The 16709-nt window shown below is 41.8% G+C and overlaps 1 protein-coding gene across 1 annotated transcript in view; it reads left to right on the plus strand.

The window, feature by feature from the left end:
- The window catches only part of LOC132626626 (protein TRIGALACTOSYLDIACYLGLYCEROL 4, chloroplastic), a 40085-nt gene that overhangs the window by 14440 nt on the left and 8936 nt on the right, over positions 1–16709 (plus strand). The gene's annotated exons all lie outside the window — the stretch shown is intronic.

Here is a 16709-nt window from a genome sequence, read left to right on the forward strand (position 1 = left end):
CCTTCTTTTGGGGTGGTCTTTAAATTTTGCTCCTCATATTTGTGGTCTTTAAATTATGCCCCTCATATTGCTGGTCTTTAATTTTTGTCCTTCGCATTGCAACACTGAGCGTTCACGCAGAAATCATGAGGTTCTGAGTTCGAACCCCCGTTCAAGTATAAATTAAAAAAGAAAACTGCAAGGCAAGGTTTGGGTCGCGTGTATGCCGGACCCGGCATAAACTTATGAAGGAATTACCAAAGTTATGCCTGGACCCGGCATACTCATGCCTTATGGGCAGACTTGGCATAAGTATGCCGGGTCTGGCATAACTTTGGTAATTCCTTCATAAGTTTATGCCGGGTCCGGCATAACTTTGAGATCTTATGTCAACTTTTTACTAGATTTTTAGTGACATCAAAATGCTCTATTAAAATTCAAGTGGTTTTTGTGTCAATGTGGCCTAAAGACTTTCTTTGCTACATTTTCTGTATTGGATATATTATAACTGCTCTTGTTAATATATTATGGGATAGTGATAGAAAAGAGTAGTTGTCGTGATTTTGTTCCATTATATCTAAGCCTAGTTTTTCATGAGTATTAACACTATGATAATTGTTGACAGCATTTGCATGACGATGAGTGGAAGAGGCCACGCACAAAGTTTTTACCATGAAGCCTTTTAGTTCTGTAATAATATTGGAAGGAGGACAATGAAATTCTTCCTAGGTACCCTCATCCGGTGGGGGCATACTTTTAATGGGTGAACTTTTATGCCGGACCAGGCATAAACTTGTGAAGGAATTACCAAAGTTATGTCGGACCCGGTATACTTATGCCAAGTGTGCCCATAAGGCATAAGTATGCCGGGACCGGCATAAGTTTGGTAATTCCTTCACAAGTTTATGCCGTTGGGGGCATACTTTTAATGGGCAAACTTTTATGCCGGATCCGGCATAAACTTGTGAAGGAATTACCAAAGTTATGCCGGACCCGGCATACTTATGCCAAGTCTGCCCATAAGGCATAAGTATGCCGGGTCCAGCATAACTTTGGTAATTCCATTCACAAGTGTATGCCGGTGGGGGCATAGCGAATTTAAACTCTGCCTTGTAATTTTTTTTTAAAATTTTGACTGTGTGGGGGTTCGAACCTGGAACCCATGGGGTTTAGCCGAAGGGCAAAACTTAAAGATTTCAAATATGAGGGACAAAATTTAAAGACCACCCCAAAAGAAGGGCAATTCTGCGAATTGCCTATCCTAGCTGCTAACCTATGTGCGAATTGTTGGGTTAAGAGTTTGCTCTACCTTATCCTATAATGCAATTTGGACCTCATCTGTCGGGCCCACAGTCTAGATTTGTAGATATTATTCAATTATTGATCAGACGACCAAATGATTAAGCGCAGGATAGTAAATCAATTAAACCAATTGAAATCAATGACAATCTAACATAAAGGTTCAAACTACAACGTCATGGATAATCCCGCAACCTTAGAATAATAATAAACTAGTCACTCATGTTTGTCAGGACTACACAATTCATAATCATTTAACTATAAAAACAGAAGGAAAAACAAAAAGATAAATGTGCGGATCTCGGCTCCATTGTTGTCACGACCCATCCCGCCATGACTGGCACCCAACTAAATCCTAATGGGCGAACCAACACACAAGACCTCTATCCATTCAAATCCGGTTTTATATTAACCAAGCTAATCAGTTATTACTCATTCAAACATCAAATGAACAAAATGAGTCATGCCATAAAATACTGAAATAAGTGCGGAAGTTCTAACTATTACAAAATCCCAAAAATCTGAAAGTCATCGTACAAGACTCTAATCTAAAACATGTCTAAGGAATGAAATCTGACTAATAAATATCCATAATGTCCAGAATACGAAAAGACATCATAAGAAGAAGATCTTCGGGCTGCCCGGCATGGGAAGAAGCTCACCCTAAATCTATCAGCAAACATCCTCCACGCTAGATGTGAGGACAGGTAGCAATCTCCGTATCACAATCTGCACTCAAAAGAATGCAGCAGGGTAGTATCAGTATAGACACTATGTACCGGTAGATATCATAGGCCCACTAAGATTAGTACCATGCATATTTCATAAAATCAATAGAATAAACAAGCCAGTCAACAGTCATGAATATCAATAAACCACAGCAAGTCAACCAAGGATAATCACAATCAAATCACCAAGATGTCAAGCATCACAATCACGTAAGCCACAACGGGAATAAGTTTACCTCAATGACCACACTAATTGTACACGCATGCTAACTGATGTCATTGCTCAATAGTCATGACCTGTAGGGGACCCATGGTGTCCATGTACCACTCGTTCCGGAATACTCCTCGGACCCGAGCACAAACCTCCGCTCCGTAACAAACCTCAAACGAAGGACATATCAACGTACCTCTCATTTTCGGAACTAACCTCGAACCACGTGCCCATAATCTAGATCACATGTGTGCCTTTCCGTACCTCTCTTCAAAACAGTGTTTCTTACCTTCTCATTATCAATACTCAAATCATCATTTCATGTCACAATACCGTCGAGAAGATCATATTAGCTTCTCATCACAATACATTCACTGCAGAGTCAACACACAGGAATAGTGGCACGAAGCCTACACAATCACTCAATCACAATCACATAGGAGTTTAGCCACACAATATCATGTATGAAAACTAGACATTCTTTCTCCTAAAAAACTCACAAACATACAATCAACTAACCAAATTCTAACTCAAGTAGACCGTAACCTACCTCAATGTAGAGCTGGGACAATGCAAGTCACTCCGCTACAGCTTTTCCCTTCCTTAAAGCCTCAGAACGCTCAAGGTCTAGAAATAGAAGACTCAATGAGTCACAATTACTCAAATCACAATACCAATGCAAGAAAACCCTTCCCTTTACCCTATTCCAAGGGGTGGATGATTTTATAGGTGTTAAGCAACCTATCAAGGCCTTAGTAATCATTAATAATCAATTTATAACCATATTCTATCAACATTCCTACTACAAGAAGATTTTATGGCCAAGACATCATTTTTATAGAACTCTAGGCCTCAATTCACTTAGTTTATGGCCTTAAGTGTTCAATTTATAGTTAAGAGAAACTAACCCGAGCCTTTAGATGATAACTAAGTGATAATAACCATAACCCATCAAGTTTAGAAAGTTTATTAATATTCTAGGGTTTATATTTCAATTTCACCATTAAATACCCACGAAGGGGATAACAATCATGAAGGAGAATGGAATGATAGAATGAAATTGATGGAACTTACCTCTTAAGAGTTTCATGCCCTGGCTTGGAATTTCACCTTAGGTGCTTGTTGGGAAGCGTGTTGGTGTTTTATGAATAGAGAATATGAAACTAAGTATATAAAATTCGGGCTACTGTTTTCCGTCGACCGCTACAGCAGTTATCACGCAGCTGCAGCGGTCCCGCTATAGTGGACCCAAAGGAAATCCGCTCACCGCTATGGCGGTCGACTCACCGCTATAGCGGTACTGCCATAGCGGTCAATCGTCCGCCACAGCGGCCACACGACAAATGGCAGGCCGCTGGCAGCTGTCCACCCACCGCTACAACGGTACTCCCACCTCCAGAGCTTGACTTTTTGTCTAGGTTTTTCCTCTATCACCCAACACTTCATCCGAGGCCTCAAAAACACAAAACAAACATGTACATATACATAAAGATGCCCTACGAATCCACTAGTGGCCTCAGAATTCTCAACGGAGTTCTAATCCTCATTCCGCCTTCTTTAAAATATCCTGAACAGTTCCTATAGGTTGAGTCCCCTTTTTCAAGGAAATATAAAATAGCAGGAACATTTAAATAAATTTCTACATCACCCCCCTAAAGACTCAAGACAATCAAGCAACACCCACAAACAAGTCAAATCTCAGCTCATAAGCTCACAGGATTTAGTTTCTACTGGCTCATTCTACCTTTGGAAAGGTTACATTTGGTGGGGTGATCCTATATTTCCCATAACGACTGGAAGGGTTGTTACACCAGATACCAATTAAAACATCATTCGTCCCCGAACGGACAAAGATGAGAAATCTAGGGAGGAGTTACCTGTCTCGGCGAAAAGATGAGGGTATTTGCTATGCATATCATATTCTCTTTCCCAAGTGGATTCCTCCACTGGACGATTCTTCCACTGAAATTTCATGGAGGCTATTTCCTTGGACCTCAACTTGCGAACATCCCTGTCTAAGATAGCAACGGGCTCTTCCTCATACGACAAATTCTCATCTAGCAAAACCGAATCCCAACGGATTATGTAGGAACCATCGCCGTGGTACCTCTTCAACATCGACATATGGAACACCGGATGAACGCCTGATAGACCCGGAGGTAAAGTCAATTTGTAAACCACTTCTCCCACACGTTTGAGGATCTCAAACGGACCAATGTACCTCGGGCTAAGCTTGCCCTTCTTCCCAAACCTCATCACACCCTTCATGGGTAAGACCTTCAACAGCACTTGCTCTCCTTTCTCAAACTCCAGATCTCGAACTTTGCGGTCCGCATACTCCTTCTGCCTACTTTGCCCGGCCAGAAGCTTGGCTTGAATCACCTTCACCTTCTCTAGGGACTCTATCAGAAGATCGGTACCCCACGGCCTCACCTCGAATGCACCAAATCATCCAATAGGAGAGCTGCACCTCCTTCCACACAACGCCTCAAATGGGGCCATATCAATACTCGAGTGATAGCTATTATTGTAGGTAAACTCGGCCAAAGGCAAGAATTGATCCCAATGCCCACCAAAATATATTACGCACGCACGAAGCATATCTTTAAGAACCTGGATAGTCTGCTCAGACTGCTCGTCAGTCTGAGGGTGAAAGGCTGTGCTAATATCCAACTTCGTACCCAACTCCTCATGTAAACACTCCCAAAACCTGGATGTGAACGTGGTGCCTCTGTCATACACGATGGAGATAGGAACCCCGTGAAGTCTAAGCACCTCACGAATGTAGATTTTAGCTAATTTATCCGCATCATAAGTTATCTTCACCGGAATAAAGTGGGCAGACTTAGTCAACCTGTCAACAATAACCCAGATAGAGTCAAACTTCCCTAGCGTCTTCGGAAGACCCACCACGAAATCCATGGCTATTCTTTCCCACTTCCATTCAGGAATGGGCATCCTCTGCAGTGTACCCCCGGGCTTCTGATGTTTATACTTCACCTGTTGGAAATTTAGACACTGAGCAATGAACTCTACTATGTCATGCTTCGTCCTGGTCCACCAGTAATGTTGCCTCAAATCACGATACATCTTAGTGGTACCAGGATGGATAGAATACCTCGAACTATGAGCCTCTGTCAAAATGGTCTTGATCAAGTCGCCCACACGTGGCACACATACTCGTCCTTTGATCCGCAGCACGTCCTCCTCATCAATCACGGCCTCTTTGGCTTCACCATGCAATACTTTATCACGTATTATACATAACTTAGCATCCTCAAACTGCTTAGCCTTAATCTGCTCTAAAAATGATGACCGAGCCTCAACACAAGCCAACACCTTACCTGTGTTAGAAATATCCAGCCTCATAAAACTGTTAGCCAGAGTCTGAACCTCTCTAGCCAATGGACGCTCCGAAGAGATCAAACGAGCCAGACTCCCCATACTAGCTGACCTTCTGCTTAATGCGTCAGCCACTACATTTGCCTTACCAGGGTGATACAGAATGGTGATGTCATAGTCTTTTAGCAGTTCCATCCATCTCTGCTGTCTAGAGTTTAGATCCTTCTGAGTGAACACATGCTGCAAACTGCGATGGTCTGTGTACACCTCACAATAGACACTATACAAGTAGTGCCTTCAGATTTTCAACGCAAACACCACTGCTGCCAACTCTAGATCATGAGTAGGATAGTTCTTCTGGTACACCTTCAACTACCGAGAAGCATAAGCCATCACCTTCTTTTCCTACATCAAAACAGCACCCAAACCAGAACGTGAAGCATCACAATAAACAATAAAATCCTTGCCCTCCATGGGCAATGGTAGAATCGGCGCTATAGTCAACAAAGTTTGGAGCTTTTGAAAGCTCTCCTCACACTCGTCGGACCACTGAAACGATACCTCTTACTGAGTCAAGTGGGTCAAATGTGAAGCAATAGAGGCAAACTCTTTCACAAACCGACGATAGTAGCTAGCCAAACCTACGAAACTACTGGATCTCGATCACTAATGTGGGCCTAGCCCATTCCCTGACTGCCTGACTTTTCTGAGGATCCACCATAATACCTTCCTTCGAAATAACATGCCCCAAGAAAGACATAGAAGACAACCAGAATTCACACTTGGAGAAATTAGCATACAGCTCCTTCTCTCGCAATACACCAAAAGAAATTCTCAAATGTTTCTTATGCTCTTCGTTACTCCTAGAGTACACAAGGATATCATCAATGAACACTATCACAAATGAGTATAAATAGGGCTTAAAAACACTATTCATCAAATCCATGAACGCAGCTGGGGCATTTGTAAGCCTAAATGACATAACTAAGAACTCATAGTGCCCATACCTGGTCCGAAAAACGATTTTAGGAACATTCTTTGCTCGAATCTTTAACTGATGGTACCCTGACCTTAAATCAATTTTAGAGAACACAGAAGCTCTCTGTAACTGATCAAACAAATCATCAATACGGGAAATGGGATACTTGTTTCGGACAGTTACCTTATTCAGTTGACGGTAATCAATACACATGCGCATGAACCCATCTTTTTTCTTAACAAACAACATAGGAGCACCCCACGGAGAGGAACTCGGGCGAATAAACCCCTTACTTAAAAGATCTTGCAACTGCTCTTTCAATTCCATGAGTTCTGCTGGCGCCATTCTATAAGGTGGGATAGAGATAGGACGAATCCCTGGATCTAAATCAATCCTGAAATCAATGTCGTGATCCGATGGCATACCAGGCAAGTACGCGGGGAACATGTCCACAAATTCGCGTACCACTGGAATCGAATCAAGAGATGGGGTATCTGCACTGGTGCACGAATATGTGCCAAATAAGCTAGACAACCCTTCTCTACTTGCTTCCTAGCACGAACAAAGGATATTACTTTCTTAGGGAGGGGACTAAGGTTACCTTTCCACTCGAGTCTAGGTGTCCCGGGCATAGCTAGGGTAACAGTCTTAGAATGGCAAACTAGTATAGCATAGTGCGGGGACAACCAACTCATACCCAATATAACATCAAAATATGCCATGTCTACGATCATCAAATCCGCCCAAGTACTATACCCCATAAAAGTAATCGCACACGAAGGGTAGATGCTATCCACCACCACAAAGTCCCCAACAGGAGTAGATACATAAATAAGGGCATCAAGGGTATCACACATCATATCCAGACCCACAGCAAAATAGGTAGATATATAAGAAAAAGTACAGCTCGGATCAAACAAAACATAAGCCATCCATTCATAAATTGAGATAGTGTCTGTGATAACTACATCGGAGGCCTCAACTTCGGGTCTACCTAGGAAAGCGTATAAATGACCGCGCCCTCCGGTCGCCTGTTAACTAACGCGATTACCATTACCAGTCTGAGCCTCGCCCCTGTTAGGCTGCTGTCCACCTCTACCTCCCTGAGGATCGCCTCAGTTAGGTTGGGCACCACCCCTACCCGCGGTGTGGCCGCTCCGCCCTGCTGGTGCGCGATCCTTACCCCCTTGATCTGGGGAAAACGGAGCTCGGGGAGCCTAATACTGAGTCCCCTGACCACTCTGTCTAAGTCCGGGACACGACCTCTTGATATGCCCTATCTCAACACACTCGAAGCAAGCACGATCCAGCGTAGGCCGCTAAACAGAAGCTGATGGAGCAGTGTAGCCTCCATGCTGACCGGAAGCCTGATAATTTGCCCTTGATGGGCCCCCAGCTTACACCTGCATCGTGAACTAAACCGGACGCCCTGAATATACCTGTGAACTCTGACCCCTCGAGAAGGAGTTGCTGAACATCCCGCATCTACGGGCCTTCTTCTCTACCTGCTTCGCATGACTCTCCTGCCTAATACCCACAACAATACAGACATGCTCCACTATCTCCTGGAATGAAGCCCCTAGTAGCCACATGCTAAAGAGCCTATAACTGAAGCCCAGTGTTCAACCCCTTCACGAACTGCCGTATCCTCTCCCTCTCAGTGGGCAATAACTGAAGAGCATATTGGGATAGGGAGTGGAAACGGGACTCACACACAGCAACCGACGAGTTCCCCTGATTAATAGTAGCGAACTCATCCTTCCTTCGCTCTCTCAGAGTACGCGGAACGTACTTATCCAGAAACACAGAGTAAAACTGAACCCAAGTCAACAGAGGAGACCCAGCTGGCCTATACTCCACGTAAGCTCTCCACCAAAGCTTGGCATCACCCAAGAACTGGAAGGTCACAAACTTTATGTCGTACTTGTCCACAGCCTCCATCTTATGGAGCCTCTCGTGACAGTCGATGATGAAATCATATGCGTCCTCTAACTCAGTACCATAGAACACAGGAGGCTTCATTTTAGTGAAACTCCAAACAGATCATGTTCCTCGCCAGTCATCACCGGCCCTGAAACTGGCTTCAGGAAGGCCTCAAAACCCGGAACTTCCTCCAAGCGAGCTGCCACTGCTGCAGCATGTTGAACCCCCGGAGCCTGTGCTCTGTCCGGACCTGGGGATGCTACTCCTGCGCCCCTACCTGCTGGACTGGCTGGTATAGCTCCGGCCTGTGCTAACTCATGCAGCCAATTCAGCACCTGTGCCATAGCATTTAGTGTACCCTGAGCAGCTACAGCTCCTGGCGGAACTGGTACTGCTGTTGGTTGGGCTGGTGCGGCTGCATCTCCTGCTGCCTCGTTATGAACCACTGGAGGCACATGGTCAACCACTGGGATGCTGCCTCCAGCTGGGGCCGTCCCTCTGCCAGCTCCTCTGCCTACACTCCTACCTCTAGCTGCTGCCGCGCGTGTTCTTGCTATCTGTGAGAGAATGAAGGATAGTCAGATACCAATTTGAATCAGCAGATACCAATTGGAATCAAGTTGCACAAAAGAAAGAAAGCAAATGGAGTTTTCCTAGTGCCTGGTAGTCTCTCGAAGATAAGTACAGACGTCTCTGTACCAATCCGCAAGACTAACTGGACATGTCCTTGTACGACGAGATCGACGAACCTAAAGCTCTGATACCAACTCTGTCACGACCCATCCCGTCATGACTGGCACCCAACTAAATCCTAGTGGGAGAACCAACACAAAAGACATCTATCCATTCAAATCTGATTTTATATTAACCAAGCTAATCAATTATTACTCATTCAAACATAAAATGAACAAAATGAGTCATGCCATAAAATACTGAAATAAGTGCGGAAGTTCTAACTATTACAAAATCCCCAAAATCCGAAAGTCGTCGTACATGACTCTAATCTAAAATATGTCTAAGGAATGAAATCTGACTAATAAATATCCATAATGTCCAGAATACGAAAAGACATCATAAGAAGAAGATCTTCGAACGGCCTGGCATGGGACGAAGCTCACCCTAAATCTATCAGTAAACATCCTCCACGCTAGATGTGAGGGTGGGTAGGAGTCTCCGTATCACAATCTGCACTCAAAAGAATGCAACAACGTAGTATCAGTATAAACACTATGTACTGGTAGATATCATAGGCCTGACTAAGATTAGTATCATGCATATTTCATAAAATCAATAGAATAAACAAGCCAGTCAACAGTCATAAATATCAATAAACCACAGCAAGTCAACCAAGGATAATCACAATCAAATCACCAAGATGTCAAGAATCACAATCACGTAAGCCACAACGGGAATAAGTTTACCACAATGACCACACTAATTGTACACACATGCTAACTGATGTCATTGCTCAATAGTCATGACCTGCACGGGACCCATGGTATCCATGTACCACTCGTTCCGGAATACTCCTCGAACCCGAGCACAAACTTCCGCTCCGTAAAAAACCTCGGACGCAGGACATATGAACGTACCTCTCATTTTCGGAACTAACCTCGGACCACGAGCCCATAATCTAGGTCACATGTGTACGTTTCCATACCTCTTTATAGAACAGTGTTTCTTACCTTCTCATTATAAATACTTAAATCATCATTTCATGTCACAATACCGTCGAGAAGATCATATTAGCTTCTCATCACAATACATTCACTGCAAAGTCAACACACAAGAATAGTGGCACGAAGCCTACACAATCACTCAATCACAATCACATAGGAGTTTAGCCACTCAATATCATGCATGAAAACTGGACATTCTTTCTCATAAAGAACTCACAAACATACAATCAACTAACCAAAGTCTAATTCAAGTAGACTGTAACCTACCTCAATGTAGAGCTGGGACAACGCAAGTCACTCCGCTACAGCTTTTCCCTTCCTTAAAGCCTCAGAATGCTCAAGGTCTAGAAATAGAAGACTCAATGAGTCACAATTACTCAAATCACAATACCAATGCAAGAAAACCCTTCCCTTTACCCTATTCCAAGGGGTGGATGATTTTCTAGGTGTTAAGCAACCTATCAAGGCCTTAGTAATCATTAATAATCAATTTATAACCATATTCTATCAACATTCCTACTACAAGCAGATTTTATGGTCAAGACATCATTTTTATAGAACCCTAGGCCTCAATTCACTTGGTTTATGGCCCTAAGTGTTCAATTTATGGTTAAGAGAAACTAACCCAAGCCTTTAGATGATAACTAAGTGATAACAACCATAACCCATCAAGTTTAGAAATTTTATTAATATTCTAGGGTTTCTATTTCAATTTCATCATTAAATACCCACAAAGGGGATAACAATCATGAAGAAGAATGGAATGATAGAATGAAATTTATGGAAGTTACCTCTTAAGAGTTTCATGCCCTGGCTTGGAATTTTACCCTAGCTGCTTGTTGGGAAGCATGTTGGTGTTTTGTGAATAGAGAATATGAAACTAAGTATATAAAATTCGAGCTACTGTTTTTCATCGACCGCTACATCGGTCATCACGCCGCTGCAGCATTCCCGCTATAGTAGTCAAGTGACCGCTATAGCGGACCCAAAGGAAATCGGCTCACCACTGTGACGGTCAACTCGCCGCTATAGCAGTACCTCTATAGCAGTCAATCGTCCGCCACAGCAGCCACACGACAAATGGCAGGCCGCTGGCGGCGGTCCACCCACCGCTACAGCTGTACCGCTGTAACGGTACTCCCACTGCCACAACAGTCCATTTTGGGCAGCGAGCTCGACTTTTTGTCCAGTTTTTCCCCCTATCACCCAACACTTCATCTGAGGCCTCAAAAACACAAAACATGTAAATATACATAAAGACGCCGTACGAATCCACCCGTGGCCTCAGAATTCCCAATGGAGTTCTAATTTTCTATGTTACCCCCTGACGGACTTAAGACAATCAAGCAACACCCACAAACAAGTCAAATCTCAGCTCATAAGCTCGTACGATTTAGTTTCTACTAGCTCGTTCTACCCTTGGAAAGTTTACATTTGGTGGGGTGATCCTACATTTCCTATAACGACCGAAAGGGTCGTTATAATGGTGCTCTAGCCGAGCATGCGATGTTCTTCTTTCCAAATATTAATTTCCTCTCAAAGATGTGTTTATGATGTATTTATTGCGTGAGGAATAAACCTTGAGCTAAAATACTTCGTCTGGTCCAAATTGACTCAGATTGATAGAAAACTACACGGGTACGCCCATAGGCAGTGCCCCAGACGGCGCACCAAGCCAAATCTTCATAGTCACAAATCTGCAAGTTTTGCTAGTAATTTCACACTCGTGGCACATAGGGTGCTAACCCATGCATTGCACCAAGCCATTTTTTGAGAGGTCTCATTTTTTCAATCTTTTTTCATGTGTACTTGGCCTTCAAGTCCTTAGCTCGATCCAAATACTTGGGAATGACTTCGAATAAGATTTCAAAGCCATGTTTTCATCTCTTTTTGCATCAAATCTATATCTTTTCATTAAATCACCTTCTAAACACACAAAACAAATATGAAATAAAAATTGAACGAAATGAACTTAATACAAGAAACGAGCACAAAATATTAGGGAGATTGCATTTAAAGTATGTATTTCTAATTGATTGTGCAAATGTGAGCTTTGCATTTGCTTCCAGAGGAGTGGAAGATACTTTAGCACCACTAAGTCCAACATCAGATATCAGCTCAAGTGTGTATTTCCTTTGGTTCAACAAGATCCCATCCTTGGATCTCATCACTTCTATCCCCAGAAAATACTACAAAATTCCTAGATCTTTGACTTTGAATTGATTGTGCAAATATTGCTTAGTTTCTTCAATGAGAGCTAAACTACTTCCTTTTTTGGGTAAATCATCAACATATATCAGGATTATCACTAATCCACCCCAATTCTGCTTGGTTGAAAGAATTTCCTTAAGAAATTTCATGTATGAGGGCATTTGAGCTAGTGCATCAGTGAAAGGGACATTAATGTACAATTGCTTGAGGATGACAAGGAACTTCCCAAAGTGTTTATCTAATGTTTCCCTCTTTTGTTGTCGAGGAAATGTGAGTGCGATCTCCTGGACTTCATTTTATTGTGAGTGTGATTCCTGATTCCTCTTTTATCCCTTTTTACTGGTTCAGTTGGCTTTTGTATCTTTGGTTCCTGATTTTCAGTTTCTTGCTTTTTTTTTTTCATCTTACTTTATGGGATATGGATCAGGTAATTCTTTGCCATTCTTTAGAGATATAGCTTGTATTTCTCCTTTGGATTTTTCTTGGTATTATTTGGAAGACTTTCAGTATTTTTCTGCTAGCTTGGTTGTTAACTGCCCCATCTGGATTTCAAGGTTCCGAATTGCGAATCCTTGTGATTCCATCCTCGTCAGAATTTTTGCTGAGTTTCCCAGTATTTTTGATGAGCTGATACACCAAATCCTTAAGATTTTATTTCTGAGGTGGAGGTTGAGTCTGGTATCCTTGTGGATTTCTTGGTTGGTTTTGGAATTCAGAGGGTGCTAGACTTTCTTGAATTTGCTGTCCAGGTTGTCCTGAGTTGAGACTTCCACTATCGTTGCTCCATGAGAAACTTGGATGTCTTTGCCCCTGGGCCTTAAAGCTGTTGGTGTTAAAATAGTTATTATTTCTATTATAATGTCTAACGGTGTTAATAATTCTCCACTTTGGCATTCATAATTCGGATGTCCTCCATACAAATCATATAGTGAGTGTGATTGTGATTTCAGTATTTGTGCTTGCATTACATCTACCTTTTGGCCAAGTTTGTTAGTTGGTGAGCTATAAAGAGACATCGTCAATCTGGTGCATTCCATCTGACAATCTTGATTGAGCTCTTTCAGTTGGCCCTTGACTTGTATGGTTATCTATTTCATTTAGAAGAGCCATGGCATCTTCAGTGGTTCTACTCATGAGTGAGCCACCTGTTGTTATATCTACAATACTTCTTAATGTGGGAGTTATTCCATTTGAGAAAGTGATCAGTTGTTGCCAATCTGGTACACCGTGGTGTGGAAACCTGCTCAAAAGTCCTTTGAATCTTTCCCAAGCTTCGTAAACAGATTTTGCATCAGGTTGAGAGAAGTTATTAATTTCCTGTCTCATTCTAGCAGTCTTTGCAAGTGAGAAACATTTGTTCAGGAACTTCTATGTCATGTCAGTCCATGTTTGAATGAACCTGTTGGTAGATTCCTGAGCCATGTTCTTGCTTCTCCCCTTAGTGAAAAGGGAAATACTCTTAATCTAATAGCGTCATCTGGAATTCTATTGTTTCCAAAGGTAACTAATAGCCTGTTTGACAATCTTCTAAAATCAGCTTATTTTGAAAAATGTTTTTTTTTTTTCAAAAGTACTTTTGGCGAAAAGCAGTTTGTATTTAGCCAATTAATTTTAAAAGCACTTTCGAGCATCAATTAGTGTTTGACCAAGCTTTTAAGTAGCGCTTCTAAGTGTATTTCTCAAAAGTGCTTTTCAAAAAAGTGCTTTTGGGCAAAAACTATTTTTTTAGCTTCTGAAAAATTGCTTCGGCTACTCCCCAGAAGCACTTATTTTCTCCCAAAAGCTTGGCTAAATACCTCAATATTTTTATAAATAAGCACTTATTGAAAAAGAAAAAAAAGTACTTTTGGGTAAAAATAAGCTTGGCCAAACAAGCTATAAGATTTCTATGAAATCATCCAGATGAGTATTAGGATCTTTTTGTGAGAGTCCATTGAACTGTCAATTATTTTTAATCTTTGAATCAAGGCTGGCTTGATTTCAAAATTATGGGTGGCTACGGTAGGACTGTAACGACTGATCTTTCGTTCCTGAAAATAACAATCAAGACAAGAAAAATAGCGACACAGAATAATATTTGATTTCAAGAATTTGTGCGGGGGTTACAATCTTTATGAAATCTTAAATAAATAAAAAAAGATGTAATCCTCTGATTCTTCTCCTCACGATGCGGCCGTCAATCAAGGGCTTTGCTTGTTGTTGAATGGACGGATTACTTGTTTTCAAGATTTCACTACGAATGCGGAGCCGGGCTTTAATCACAAACGTAGAGGTATGGAAACTTGCGGCTCACCACTTGGAGCGAAGACTTCTTAGTATGTGGAAGACTTGCGGATGCGAGCTTCTCTATGTATTTTTCTTCATCCCTTTTGGCTTCATGAAGGCCCCTATTTATAGTTACAGGGGAGAGCTAGGGTATGTATATGATTGGTTGAACCATGTCATTTGAACACTTGGCGATATTTGATTGGTTCTTCTATTGGCTTGACATGCTGTTTCACTTATGCACGTGGCACGATTTTATTGGTCCTTGACTTGACTTGGCGCGCCATGTCATTCGACACATGGCGCGGACCTTGGGCTAATAGAGTGGACTCATTTGAAGACCAACTCAATGGACTAAGCCCAATAAAATTGGACTTTACTTTAAATCCATGTCTTGAACTTAAATAATCTAACTGTCATTCGGACTTGATATTTCTTGAACATGAAAATTTATCCAAATTAAATATGGATCAATTCCAAAAAATTCATATGCCTAAAAATTCCCCCCACTTCAAGGCTTGTCGAAATGTAGACTTGCCGAACTTGAAAGACGAGGCTTGTAGTACAGTTGAAAATAATGTTTTGTTTGATCTCATTTCAAATGCTTAATCAAGACCCGCCATACAACTCTTTCAGTGTAGCTTGAGAATATCAAATTTTGGAATATATTCTTCATATTTCCCATGTAAATATTCCCCAAAATAATTACTGGGTAAACAACTTAATTAAGGAGATGAGTGGTTGTATGTGTCAAAGATTGACCATCCTTCAATTAGGAGATAAATTTGTGGTCTTCTTAGTTGACAACTAGATCAAATAAATCCATCTTTTGACTTTAATTATCACCTTAACACCATTTCATATTGGAACAGAGGTCAACCCAAGCAATGAGCAAAGTTACGGGGCCAAGCTTTTAAACTTAACACCACATGAATTCAATCCCGATCAAACTTGTTCTAAATTTTTGAATATTTTTTTGTGCAGCTTCGTATCCATTTGGAATTGGGTTTGGTAGACGACCTAAACGTTTCCATCAGGGAATTGATCCTTTATTTTAAGGAATTACCAGCTTTATACTTTTGCTGTTTAAACCATCCACCGTTTAATGCCTTGTATTAAGAAAAAGAATCAGCCGCCTTGTAAGACCTAAAAAAACCAATCAGCCGCCTTTGACAACTCTATAAATATAGTATGTTCCTTCGTAACCTTCATCAAAGTTACTTGAAGTCCTTTCTGTTCTTGGAACCAGTAGAATCAGACTAGCGATGCAGCCCCTTGCTGATTTTAGCTTCTCTCTTCCCAGTCGTTTTCTTCTTTAGTCTTAACTTTTCTCTTTATTCATGTTGATATCCTTTATTTTTTTCAACTGCTTTTATTTTCAGTGATATTGCGGGACCGCAATAGCATAAGAAGTTTCACATGCTCCAAGCTTAATTGAGCAGCGGAGATGGATGTTCGAGATTGAATTTGGCCTCTAATCGAAACTTTGTGCTATTGGCACCAATATCTTCCATGTCGAACCAGATTGTTGTGCTTCTCCCGATGTTAGTCATGCCAAACTGAAGATTTATAGTCGATCCGTATAGAACCTGGCATCGATCCTTATAGAACCAAGAAGCTTCGTGCAGTTCGCACCATTGGCGCCGATCCATATATAACTAAGAAGCTTCGTGCAATTAGCACCGTGGGCGTTGGTTCGTATAGAACCAAGAAGTGTGTAGTTAGCACCGTTGGCGTCGTCATCTACATCATCCTTTTTTTTCAGGTTTATGAGGAAGTGAGGATTGGCCTAGATATCAAGCCAAGAAGATCTAAGTTACAGGCCGCATGATTGGCGAGGAACAACATGGCGCGTTACCATTTGTGGTTCGGCGAGAAAGAGGTGACCATATTCCATCTTTGGCGAGGAAGTGCTGGAGTATTCTCTCTTTGCAACTTGGGAATAAACGTGGAGCCAATTCTCTCGGACATATTTAGCAGAAAAGTATAGTGAGTGTCCTATGCCAATCATCCGGCTTTGACATGCATTAAACTCTTCGAGAAACTCGGTGAAGAAATACATGGAGCGTCCCCTTTACAATTTGGTGATTTCG

This window comes from Lycium barbarum, chromosome 2, assembly GCF_019175385.1.
Source record: "Lycium barbarum isolate Lr01 chromosome 2, ASM1917538v2, whole genome shotgun sequence".
NCBI lineage: Eukaryota > Viridiplantae > Streptophyta > Magnoliopsida > Solanales > Solanaceae > Lycium > Lycium barbarum.